This window comes from Triticum dicoccoides, chromosome 1B, assembly GCF_002162155.2.
Source record: "Triticum dicoccoides isolate Atlit2015 ecotype Zavitan chromosome 1B, WEW_v2.0, whole genome shotgun sequence".
Classification (NCBI taxonomy): domain Eukaryota; kingdom Viridiplantae; phylum Streptophyta; class Magnoliopsida; order Poales; family Poaceae; genus Triticum; species Triticum dicoccoides.
In genome coordinates this window covers 398,672,763-398,686,979 of record NC_041381.1, presented here as the reverse complement: position 1 = coordinate 398,686,979, position 14,217 = coordinate 398,672,763, and positions in this window count along the sequence as shown.

The following is a 14,217-nucleotide window of genomic DNA, read 5'->3' as shown; positions in this document are numbered from 1 at the left end:
CCAAAACTTGGTGTTAATGCAGGCCGCCATAAGTCAATTTGAATCAGAGCTTGCGGTCCTGAAGAGTCGTCTGAAAACTCAAGAAATTGAGACACAGAAGGCTAACTCCAAATTTGAATTCAGTGTCTCTGAAAATGAGAAACTAAAGAAGACATTTGAGTCGGAGAAGAAAACTTGGGCTGGTGAAAAGGCTTCCCTGGTGACTCGGGCCGAAACAGCCGAAGCATCTCTTGCAGAAGCAACAACCGAGCTAACCGACTTAAAACAACAAATATCTCAAATGGTCTCAGCCATCTTCGGTAAGTTATTGTGAAATAGATTTAAACATTGTAGCCTTATAATGAATATTGCATTAATTACCTCCGGCTGATGGTTATGTTTATGCACTTACAGGCTCCAGGAGTACCAATCTGAAGCAAAACATGCAGATCAAGCTCAAAGCTATTTACACCTTAGTGGAACAGCTGTACTCCGGGTCACAACGCGCCTTGGCCGTTGTAGCTTTATCAACTCCACATCCCCACCTTCTGCAAGATGTATTGAAGAGCCTCGCTTTTCTTCCTCAGCGGATCCAAGACTTAAGGCGGGTGTCCTCAAGAGCCGGAGCCATAGCCGCACTGAGCCGGGCCAAAGCATGGCTCCGAGAAGTAGACCCAGCCGACCTTGCCCTTGGATACCCAAGTCTGAAGGAGGACGGCACTGCCTTTGACGATCATGACTTCAACACCTGTGTGAAAGCCATACGTCCCATGGCAACCCTTATTTGAAACGACACAGATCTTAGCAAGTATGCACCGGCTTATGAGAGTGAAAACCGGAGAATCCCAAACGCTCCATATGATCAAATCAGTTTGATCCCTCCAATTCGTAAGCATACTTTTGCTCCTGAAGTAGATCCGGCCGGTTTAATAGATGATGAAGCTGAATTTGAAGCTTTGAGCGGCATTGATTGGGCCTCATCAACTTTCCAGGAAAAAACAGCCGATGGAGAAGCGGAGAAGGATAACCTGGAGCCCTCAAGCCCGCCGAAGGAGTAAATCGCCAGGTGTTTGGCCAAAAAACAATGCTTCATCAATTCAGACTCGGGGAGTCTTGTAATAGGGTAGAAATAACTCCCAATGCTCATCATGCCTTCGTGCATGCTCTTACCACTTAACACTTTCCGTAAGCCGCCGTGGCTGCATATTTCTGGCCTTATTTCTTTGGCGTTTTAAATGCTGCTCGCCTTATTCTGCACAGAAAGTATGGATAACCCGGACACAAACCAACCGTCTGATATACAGGCTGGTTTATGATCATATTGTGTTAAACCTAAGCATAATAGCATACCTGCGATCCTTGGATAATCTTCCCGGCTCATATGACGTTCACCCGACACTTAATGACCTGGGGCGATGAATATTAAACCGGCAAGACAAAAAACATCTCATAATGCTTTCCACCAGGTTTCACGATAATTAAAATACTTTACAGGTTTCTCTCGTATACGATCAGTAAACCGTTCCAAAGGGGTTAAGCTAAGATTCGGATACGATCATATAGCCCCCAGTGGCTTGGCGATGCCGATAAAGTGGGTATCGACGGCTATGTTCTCTTTGGTTCAAATACGACCTATGTTTGAACAGGAAGCCCCCAAGTGACCATAAGATTTGTTTAATGACGCTGATTCGTATACGATCCATGTCAGACCTAAAGGGGTTAAGCTATGATTCAGATATGATCAGGAAGCCCCCAAGTAGGCTTGGCAAGTATGCCGATCAAGTGGGTATCGACAGCTATGTTCTCTTTGGTTCGGATATGACCTATGTTTGAACAGGAAGCCCCCAAATGACCATGGCTAGATTCAGATATGATCATAAGCCGGACCAAAGGTAAAGCCGGATTCAGATATGATCCGGTCCCTATTGGTTGTTTCCACCACCTGTCAAAAAGACATATACACTTTTTTGAGGGTGAAAAAAGGACAGAGGTCCTGCTTTATTACTTTATATAATATGTACATTGTGAAAAAATATATACATCTAAAGAGCCGGTGGCTTAAGTATAATAAGGCCGAATATGGGCTATATTCCACGGCCGGCGGGTCTCCTCCTCCGATTTACCTGAGTCTTTGTGCTCTCGAATATCAATGAGGTAGTATGACCCGTTGTGCAAATTCTTGCTGACCACAAAGGGTCCTTCCCACGGAGGGGATAGCTTGTGCATATCAGACTGATCCTGGATGAGCCAGAGCACTAAATCGCCTTCCTGAAATGTTCTGCTTCTAACCCGGCGGCTGTGATAGCAACGAAGGTCTTGCTAGTAAATCGCCGAGCAGGCTATTGCCAAGTCTCGCTCCTCATCCAACAAGTCCAGAGCCTCCTGTCGAGCCTTCTCGTTATCAACCTCAACGTAAGCCGCCACACGGGGCGAATCGTGCCGGATATCACTTGGCAGAACTGCCTCTGCTCCATAAACCATGAAAAAAGGCGTGTAACCCGTTGATCTGTTAGGCGTAGTGTTGATGCTCCACAACACAGAGGGCAACTCTTCCACCCAACAACCTGGAGTACGCTGTAAAGGGACCAAAAGCCGTGGTTTGATACCCCTTAAAATCTCCTGATTAGCTCTTTCTGCTTGACCATTGGATTGAGGATGAGCAACAGCCGAAACATCAAGCCGGATATGTTCCCGTTGACAGAACTCCTCCATCGCACCCTTGGAGAGATTAGTGTCATTATCAGTTATGATGCTATGTGGAAAACCAAAACGAAAGATCACCTTTTTGATGAACTGAACTACTGTGGCCGCGTCACACTGACTGACCGGCTCTGCCTCAATTCACTTTGTAAATTTATCCACTGCCACCAGGAGGTGTGTCTTTTTATCCTTAGACCTTTTAAAAGGTCCCACCTTGTCAAGCCCCCAGACCGCAAATGGCCAAATAATTGTAATCATTCTCAATTCCTGAGCCGGCACATGAGCTCGTCTTGAGAATTTTTGACATCCGTCACATTTGCTAACAAGATCTTCTGCATCTGCATGAGCCGTCAGCCAATAAAAACAATGACGGAAAGCCTTGGCCACCAGAGACTTTGAACCGACATGATGACCACAATCTCCTTCATGGATTTCTCGAAGTATCTCTTGACCCTCTGCAGGTGAAACACAACGCTGGAACGCCCCTGTGGCACTGAGATGATGTAACTCGCCGTTAACAATCGTCATGGATTTGGACCGCCTGACAGTTTGTCTTGCCAAGGTCTCATCCTCAGGCAGCTCTCCCCGGGTCATATAAGCAAAATATGGCAATGCCCAATCCGGGATGACGTGAAGTGCAGCCACCAACTGCGCCTCCGGGTCTGGCACTGCAAGCTCCTCCTCTGTAGGTACCTTGGCAGAAGGATTATGTAAAACGTCAAGAAAGGTGTTAGGCGGCACTGGCTTGCGCTGAGAGCCCAACCGGCTTAAAGCATCAGCCGCCTCATTCTTCCTTCTGTCAATGTGCTCCACCTGATACCCTTTGAAGTACCCAGCTACAGCATCGACTTCTCGGCGATAAGCCGCCATAATGGGATCCTTAGAATCCCATGTGCCTGAGACCTGTTGAGCCACGAGGTCTGAGTCACCCAAGCACCTTACCCGGCTTAAATTCATCTCTTTAGCCATCCGGAGACCATGGAGCAAGGCCTCGTATTCAGCTGCATTGTTAGTACAAGGAAACATGAGCCGGAGCACATAACAAAATTTATCACCTCGAGGGGAAGTTAAGACAACTCCAGCCCCTGATCCTTCTAACTGTCTGGACCCATCAAAGTGAATAGTCCAATACGCATTGTCTGGCTTCTCCTCAGGTGCCTGCAACTCTGTCCAATCATTGATAAAATCCACCAAGGCCTGAGATTTGATGGCAGTACGGGGCATATACTTTAAACCATAAGGCCCAAGCTCAATGGCCCACTTGGCGATTCGTCCTGTGGCTTCCCTGTTCTGAATGATATCTCCCAGAGGGGCTGAACTTACCACCGTTATAGGATGACTTTGGAAGTACTGCTTCAGCTTCCAGTTTGCCATGAACACACCGTAAACCAGCTTCTGCCAATGTGGATACCTTTGCTTAGACTCAATGAGCACCTCGCTGATGTAGTAAATCGGCCGTTGAACCAGATGCTCCTTGCCTGCCTCCTTACGCTCCACCACGATGGCAACACTGACGGCCCATGAGTTAGCAGGCACATATAGCAATAGCGGCTCTTTATCAATGGGATCTGCAAGAACCGGTGGCTCAGATAACTGTCTCTTTAAATCTTTAAAGGCAGTATTAGCATCATCGCTCCAGACAAAAGTGTCTGTTTTCTTCATCATCTGATACAGCGGTAAGGCCTTCTCTCCTAACCGGCTTATGAACTGAAAAGCAGCAACCCGTCCCGCCAGGCGCTGAACATCATTGATACATGGCAGCTTAGCCAGAGAGGTAATCGCCGTGATCTTCTCCGGATTAGCTTCAGGCCTCTATTTGACACCAGAAAGCCCAAGAGCTTGCCCGCAGGTACACCAAACACACACTTGGCCGGGTTAAGCATCATCTTGTAAACCAGGAGATTGTCAAAGGTCTCTCTCAAGTCGGATATTAAAGTTTCCTTTTCTCTGGACTTCACCATGATGTCATCCATATAAGCATGAACATTGCGCCCGATTTGATCGTGCAAACAGTTCTGCACACAGCGCCGATAAGTTGCCTGGGCACTCTTGAGCCCAAACGGCATAGATACATAACAGAAGGCCCCAAACGGAGTAATAAAAGCTGTCTTCTCCTGGTCCTTAACTGCCATCTTGATCTAATGATAACCAGAGTAAGCATCCAAAAAGCTCAAACGTTCACAACCCGCCGTAGCATCAATGATTTGATCAATACGGGGGAGAGCAAAGGGATCAGCCGGACAAGCCTTGTTTAAGTCCGTGTAATCCACACACATCCGCCAAGTGCCGTTCTTCTTGAGCACCAGCACCGGGTTAGCTAGCCACTCCGGATGAAAAACTTCAACAATAAACCCGGCCGCTAAGAGCCGAGCCACCTCTTCCCCAATAGTTGTCCGTCTCTCTTCGTTGAATCGTCGGAGAAACTGCCTGACTGGCTTATACTTTGGATCAATATTGAGAGTGTGCTCAGCGAGTTCCCTTGGTACACCCGGCATGTCAGAAGGTTTCCATGCAAAGATGTCCCGGTTCTCACGGATGAACTCGATGAGTGCGCTTTCCTATTTAGGATCCAAATTGGCACTGATACTGAACTGTTTAGAGGCGTCTCCTAGGGTGAAGTCAACAAGCTTTGTCTCAGCGGCCGATTTAAATTTCAACGCCGGGTCATGCTCAGTAGTTGGTTTCTTGAGGGAGGTCATATCCATCGGGTCAACATTATCTTGATAAAATTTGAGCTCCTCCGCGGCACAGGCCGTTTCAGCATAAGCCGCGTCGCCTTCTTCACATTCCAAAGCCACCTTTCGACTCCCATGCACGGTGATGGTGCCCTTGTAACCCGACATCTTGAGCTATAAGTAAACGTAACACGGCCGTGCCATGAATTTGGCATAAGCCGGTCGCCCAAATAAAGCGTGATATGGACTCCTGATTTTGACCACCTCAAACGTCAGCTTCTCAGCCCTGGAATCATACTCATCTCCAAAGGCCACTGCTAATTCAATCTTACCAACTAGGTAAGCCGACTTGCCTGGAACCACCCCGTGGAAAACAGTGTTGGATGTTCTCAGATTCTTCTCAGTCAACCCCATACACTGGAAGGTCTAATAATAGAGTATATTGATGCTGCTACCTCCATCCATGAGTACCTTAGTGAATTTATATCCACCAACCTGAGGTGCTACCACCAAGGCTAACTGACCCGGATTATCAACGCGTGGAGGGTGATCCTCTCTGCTCCAAATGATGGGTTGCTCTGACCATCTCAAATAACGAGGAACTGCCAGCTCAACCGAATTTACAGCCCTCTTACAAACCTTCTGGTCACGTTTTCATAAGCTGGTGGTAAACACATGGTACTGCCCACCGCTCAACTGTTTCGGTTGGCTCTGGTAACCCGACTGCTGCTGCTACTGTCCTCCCTGACCAGATTACTACTGATTATTTCCACCTGGCTGTCCCTGAAAACCGGAATTTGAACCGCCGCTCAGGCCATGAAAGCCGCCGGCCCCTGAACCGCCACTAGGTCCATGACCACCATCAAAGATATTGGAGTTTTTAAACGCCTTCATGATCGCACAATCTTTCCACAGGTGCGTAGCGGGGTGCTCCGGGGTTCCGTGTTTCGGACAGGGCTCGTTGAGTAGCTGCTCAAGAGATGGACCTGACACGCCGTTTCGAGGCCACTTACCCTTACGTCTCTGATTGTTACCCTGTGTACTTGCATTAGCCACAACCTCCGGGCTGCCGTCCGCCTTACGCTTATTGCCACCTTGATTCCCCGGGTTGTGCTGTTGACCCTTTCCATTACCATTCCTTTTACCCTTCCCTGTCTTCTCATCGTCAGACGCATGGTCCTTGGTATTATCAGAATCAGCGTATTTGACTAAAGCCGCCATCAGAGTTCCCATATCGGTGCAGTCACGCTTAAGGCGTCCCAATTTCTGCCTCAGCGGCTCAAAGTTGCAATTTTTCTCCAACATGAGGACTGCAGAGCCGGCATCCATCTTATCAGATGAGTGAATTATCTCCTTGACTCGGCGTACCCAATGGGTGGTGGATTCACCCTCCCCCTGATTACAACTCGTCAGGTCCACGATTGACATAGATTGCTTACAGGTGTCCTTGAAGTACTGGGAAATGGGCTTTTAACTCTTCCCACGAACCAATGGAATTCGGAGGTAAACCTTTTAGCCAAGACCGGGCCGTTCCATCTAACATCATGGTAAAGTATTTAGCCATTGCTGCATCACTGACCTCCAACAATTCCATGGCCATCTCATAACTCTCAATCCACGCTCTGGGCTGTAAGTCGGCCGTGTAATTCGGCACCTTTCGAGGCCCCTTGAAGTCCTTAGGCAGGCAAACGTTGCACAAAGCCGGTATCAAACAAGGAACTCCACCGGTTCTAGTGGCTACCCCCAACTCAAAAGAAGTCGTTGGATACTCTGGGATATCCTGATGAGCCGCCAGCTGAACCGCCTGTTGAGCCGCCCGCTCGTTCTCCTGACGTACTCGGTCTTGCACCGGGTTATAGCCACCATGCTGGTTACGGTGTTGGGCATTGCTTGATAAAGCTTCAGACTCCATGTGCCTGTTGTAACTTGGGCTCCGGTTCTGACGTGGCGGTGCTAACCAAGGCGGAGGGGTTGAATGAATCCTATCCCGGCTGTAAGAGTAGGTCTCCTGCTGAGCCAGGGCCGTCTGGACAAGTTCCCTGATCCTCCGGGTCTCCACTGCTGTTGGATCATCACCGTCCACTGGAAGAGCCGCCAGGCGCGCTGACGCCACAATTAAGTTCTCCATGGGGTTGGAAAAGTGACCCTCCAGTACCGGCACATAAAGCGGCGACGCCATGCTCATATGAGGAGGTGGCATCTCCCGATGCTGAGCCGGTCCTCCCGCTCCGGATGTCATAAACTGATTAGCATCGGGCGGGTTACTTGGGCCGGCTCCGGGTGTAGCAAAAAGAACCCTCGGTTCATAATTTAGAGGCAACCGGGATTGAGTCTTCTGGTGTCTCCTCCTCATTACCTCATTGGACGCATTTAAACTCATCATGAGCTAGTAAGCCTCTGACTGCAACCGCTGTGCCCGGGCGTCAAGAGCCGCCCGCTCCGTAGCTAGCCTAGTATCCTCAGCTCCTAAGGCCTCCTTGGCCTGAGCTATCTCCTCATGTACCCGTGCTACCTCGGTGTCATGCTCATCTTTGTTTGCAGAGATAACCGTGGCGGTTAACAGGGTCGTAAGATTGTCCATGAGGTCTATCAGTACTTGAGCCGGCGGGCGCGCAGGGCCTCCTGCCCCGGCTGCTCCTAACCCGGAAGTAATTGCGGCCGCGGCTGTAGAGTTTTGTCCGGGTTGAGTCCAAGCCATAAAGACTCCTGCCCAATTCGGCGACTCACAGAGGTACGGAATACTAAGGCCATCGGAACAGCCCCCGAGCGCACCATCTTGAACTTGATACAAAGAATCTGTTGAACCAGTAGATGAATCACCGTCAGAGTAGACGGCCATCTCACCACCATCTTCAGGACCTTCAGAAAATTCTTCTCCGTGGACACAGCCCACAAAGACACGCTTCATGCCGGTTGGAACTTGGGCGGGTTTCGCACGCTGAGCCGTCTCGACGAGGTCAGTGCAGTTGTCCGGCTCAGGCCCCGGCTCACTGATCCGGCCGATGAAGACGTGGATCCCTCCGAAGGGGACCCGGTACCCGTACTCAATTGAGCCGGCGTCGGGGCCCCAGCCTTCGTCGTTGATGTAGATCTTGCCGCGACGACTCTTGGTCATCTGGCCCACTACGTATCCCTTGAGCCCTTCGAAGCTGCCCTTCAAGAACTCAAATCCACCGTGCGCTTGCCCCACGGTGGGCGCCAACTGTCGTGGAATTGTCACGCCAGATGTCCTCGTGAAAGGACTTAGTTGTGGAGCCATCGCAACTAGGAAGCTTGAAGGGGTTAATCGGGACAAAGGACACAAGAGGTTTTATACTAGTTCGGCCCCTTATGGTGAAGGTAAGGCCTACGTCTAGTTGGGTTGGTATTGATGTTTCGATGACCAGGGAGCGAGATACGCTATGCCTGGGTCTCGATGAGTTGTTTTTTGCCCTAAGCCACCAGCGGGTCTTCCCTTTATATACACGGGTCGACGCCCTGCGGCTTAGAGAGTCCCGGCCGGCTTATAAACAATATCCAGCTCGGTGACTAGTTAAATCTATCTTATGATACAAGTAATATTATTACAGCGGTTTATTACAACGGGCCTTAAGTCGCCTGCGGTCCTTAAGCTCTCTATGAACCGCCATCTTCATACTTTGGTCTTGGGCTTCTCTCTGGTGAGTCCTCTTTGCGTAACCCGGACCCTCCTGGGTGGCTTACACAAATAGTTACATCCCCAACAGTAATGACCAACAACATATAGCTCATTGAACTATTGCCATTTCAAGATAAATATTTTAAGAAAGTTCAATGATTGGCATGGCATGGATTAGGATTGTGGACCCCTCAAAATGCTAAGGACAAAGGATTGGCTCAAGCTCTAAAGCTCAAGACTCTTAATTTTACTTTTAGTGATCCAAGATCACATTGAGTCTATAGGAAAGCCAATACTATTAAAAGGGGATGAGGTGTTGCTTAATAGCTTGCTTGCTCTCATGATGGTTAGTGATATGCTCCAAAGCCCTCAACCACTTTCTCATATCCACATATGTCCCAAACCAAAAGTCAAACTCGGCCCCACCGATTTGATTCATCTCGCGCCACCGAGTTCATTTGACATAGCAACTGCCAGAAACCCTAGTCTTTTCGGTCTCACCGATAGGGATCTCGGTCTCACTGAGATGGGATTGTAAACTCTCAGTTCCCCTTCGTAACGTTTCGGTCAAACCAAGATGAGCGATCGGTCCCACCGAGTCTGCAATGTAAACTCTCTATTTCCTTTTTGTAATGCTTCGGTCCCACCAAGACGAGCGAATCGGTCCAACCGAGTTTACCTGACCAACTCTTTGGTTTGCTAATTACCAAAGTCGATCCCACCGAGTTTGTGTAATCGGTCAAACCGAGATTACGTTATGCCCTAACCCCAATGATATCATTCCCATCGAGTTGACATGTCTGTCCCACCGAAATTTCTAACAGTCACATAATGCACTGAATCGGTATGGCCGAGTTTTATTATTCAGTCCCACCGAGTTTGGTATATTGTGTGTAACAGTTAGATTTTGTGTGAAGGCTATATATACCCCCTCCACCCTCTCCTCATTCGTGAGGAAAGCCATCAGAACGTGCCTACACTTTCACTACTCATTTTCTGAGAGAGAGCCACCTACTCATGTGTTGAGACCAAGACATTCCATTCCTACCATATGAATCTTGATCTCTAGCCTTACCCAAGTTGCTTTCCACTCAAAGCCTCTTTCCACAAAATCCAATCCTATGAAAGAGAGTTGAGTGTTGGGGAGACTATCATTTGAAGCAAAAGAGCAAGGAGTTCATCAAGAACACACCATCTATTACCTTTTGGAGAGTGGTGTCTCCTAGATTGGTTAGGTGTCACTTGGGAGCCTCCGACAAGATTGTGGAGTTGAACCAAGGAGTTTGTAAGGGCAAGGAGTTCGCATACTTCGTGAAGATCTACCCTACTGAGGCAAGTCCTTCATGGGCGATGGCCATGGTGGGATAGACAAGGTTGCTTCTTCGTGGACCCTTCGTGGGTGGAGACCTCTATGGACTCGCGCAGCCGTTACCCTTCATGGGTTGAAGTCTCCATCAACGTGGATGTATGATAGCACCACCTATCAGAACCATGACAAAAACATCCGTGTCTCCAATTTTGTTTGATCTCTCCAATCCCCTCCCTTTACTTTCTTGCAAGTTGCATGCTTTACTTTCCGCTGCTTATATGCTCATTGCATGCTTACTTGAATTGTATCATGATCGCTCAACTTGTGCTAAGTTGCTAAAAATTCTCAAGAACTAAAATTGGGAAAAGGTTAAGTTTTTATTTGGTTAAGTAGTCTAATCACCCCCCTCTAGACATACTTTCGATCCTACAATTGGTATCAGAGCTTTGGTCTCCATTTGCCTTGATTTCCATACCTTTTGGTGATCATAGCCTTGGTTTCACAACCTAGGAGAGTATGGCGTCTAGCGAGGGAAATTACCACCGTAGAGGTCCTTACTTTGATGGTACTAACTTTGCCATTTGGAAGCATAAGATGAAAATGCATATTCTTGGACATAACCCTGCCGTTTGGGCTATTGTTTGTATTGGCTTGCAAGATGAATTCTTCGATGGAAGAGAACTGAACCGTGAAGCTACCGCGGAAGAGTTGAAGATGCTGCGATACAATGCTCAAGCTTGTGATATCCTCTTCAACAGATTGTGCCCCGAAGAATTCAACAAAATCAGCCGCCTTGATAATGGAAAGGAAATTTGGGATGCTTTGATCGATATGCACGAAGGTACTGACTCCGTCAAGTAATCCAAATTGGATGTGCTTCAAAGTCAACTTGACAAGTTCAAAATGAAGGATGGTGAAGGTGTCGCTAAAATGTACTCTAGGCTTGCTCTCATCACAAATGAGATTGCCGGCTTAGGAAGTGAAGAGATGACCGGTAAATTCATCATCAAGAAGATCCTAAGAGCCTTGGATGGAAAATATGATACCGTGTGCACATTGATCCAAATGATGCCAAATTACAAAGATCTCAATCCAACGGAAGTCATTGGAAGAATTGTTGCTCATGAGATGTCACTCAAGGATAAGGAAGACCTTCACAACAAGTCAAGTGGTGCTTACAAAGCCTCATGTGATGCTCCTACATCATCAAGTGAGAAACAAGCCTTCAATGAGGAATTGAGCCTAATGGTGAAAAACTTCAACAAGTTCTACAAGAGTAGAATCAAGGAAATAATTCCAAGTCAAGGTCCTACAATGACAAAAGATCTTCGAGTCATGAACGTAACTGCTACAATTGTGGAAGACCCGGATGCTACTCCAATGAGTGTACGGCTCCATACAAAAGAAGAGAAGACTCACCTAAAAGAAGAAGTCGAAGAGAAGAATCACCACCAAAAGAGAGAAGGAGTAGAGATGATCATTATGAACGAAGAGCCTCTCGGAGAAGCAAGGATTCAGAAAGGAAGGACAAATCACCAAAGAGCTACACAAAGCAAAGACATCAAGCTCATGTTGGTGAATGGGTATCCTACTCCGACTCCGACCATCACTCCAAGAGAAGCTATCACTCCGACTCCAAATATACTCAAGATGAAGGTGTTGCTGGGCTAGAACTTGTGTCAACCAACTCCTACGACATATTTGACTCACCAAATGAAGGAATTGGAAGACGCTTCATGGCTAAAGGCCCAAAGGTATCACACCCCGGGTATGTTGATTTCAATAGTGATGAAGATGACTTGTTAGGTGATGATGATTTACTTGTTGACAAATCTAGTTATGAAAACTATGATGAAAAGTCAATTTATCAAGATAAAACGAATGATAATGATAAGAGAAGATTGAGCATCTAACTAAAGAACTAAACACTCTTAAGTTAGCTCATGAAACTACCTTGGAAGATCATCAAGAACTGTTAAAGACTCATGAGAAGTTATGCTTTGAAAAGCTCAATCTTGAGCAAGAGCATGAGTTTTTAAAGGCAATCAATGATGACCTTCGCAAGAAAAGTTCTTCTTACAATGCCAAGAGTTTACTCTTATCTACTTACATCCTCAAGTAAAATCTATCAACAAGAGTAAGAAAGATTCTTATTCTAGTAGTAATTATTCTAGTAGTAACAATAATGATGCTAAATCCAATATTGTTGCTTCTAGTAGTTCTCTTGATTCCACTAATGATTCTCTTAGCCAAGTTACACTTGAGAAAGAAAATAGCTTATTGAAGGGAATTATAGAGAAAGGTGTCTACAAGAGTCTTGTCGAGAGTAAAAAATTCGAGGAAATTGTACGCAAGCAAGGAAGGCATCGGAAGAATCGATGTGTTGGTTTTGAACAAAAGTTCAATGCCAATGGAGCTGATTGGAAAGAAGATCAATACCCCAAGATGAAGTTTGTTCCTCAATAATAGAAGTATGATGCTACTTCTTTCCAAGGGACACAAGCTCAAGATGATCTTCGACCACAAGACCACAGGCTAAAAGGCAAGGACAAGCTTCAAGAAGAGATTGATGCATTTCAAGAAGCTCCCAAGGCCTTGGTCAAGTGGGTTCCCAAGACTACATCAAGTTCTACTTCATCAAGTATGACTACAACTCCAAGGATTTCGATCAAGATGATGTGGATCCCAAAGAAGAAGAACTAGAGAGTTCTTGAGGGTGATTCCGCCAACAAACTTCACTCATATCATTTTGGCAAGGAAAAGTGCAAACAACCTTCATATCATGCACTAGTTAAAGGACTCACAAACCCTCTTGTTGGTAAGACAAGGGACAAGGTAACCTAATGCTTTCATGGACATCATCTTGTGTGTGCTTCACTCTATGTCTATGGATATCCTTGTTTGTTCCTTGTGAACTAACCCGTGTAGGTATTGAAAGTGCAACTCACTCCAATGGATTGCTCCGAATGATCTACAACAACATTGAGAATCCACATCTTCAACACCTACATGAAGTCATCATCGACAAAACCCAAGGTTAGTTCATCCCTCTTAGGGGTGATCTCACATCTAGGGGGAGCTTTATAATTGAGCAAAAGCAACTCAAATGGTGTGAACACAACAATGCTTTATGTAAAAGTGGTAACCCCACTTGTGCTTAAACGATGAGTATGACCTATGATCAAATGTTCTCATTTGACTCCTAATTCAATATACTCATATATAGATGACCTAGTCATCGCCAATTGCTTGATAGATGCTAGAATTGATTGTGCATGCTTTGTCACATATTTCATTTGCCATTTCATTGTGTGAGCATGTCGTTTGCATATTTTACTCATTCAAGGACATCTACTTGTAGTTTTACTTGTTTGGCTTTTTTCTCTTTTGCCAAGTGGATGGACAAGAATGCCTAAGAACCTTCTCTAGCTATCTATGCTTTTCTCATCTCAAACTCTATTCATGCTACACCACAAAGTTTGATCAAGTCAGATTCGAACCACTCTGTGTGAGGAGCACTCGGAGTCCCTGATTCGTCATAGACTTAAACTTCGAAAACCTCTTTGTGCATTTCGGTCTGAACGAGACATCCACTTCGGTCGAACCGGGTTCACTAAGTTGATCTAGGTTTTCATTTTGGTGCAACCGATTTGAACACTTCGGTCACACCAAGTTGCAGCAACCGCTTGCGGTTCTGCAATCTCGGTGCCACCGAGTTGTTCCACTCGATCACACCAATAGGGTCGGGATATATATACCCACGGGTGAGATTTTGGAAATTACTTCAAATCCTCTCAGCCCGCGCATGGCCCGCTCTGCCGCCTCGGGTCTCCGGATCATCTCCTCGCTGCCAACGACCTCCCGTGGTTGCATTCAGCTGTCGTCGATGGATTCTGCTCCACCATCGCCGCTGTAGC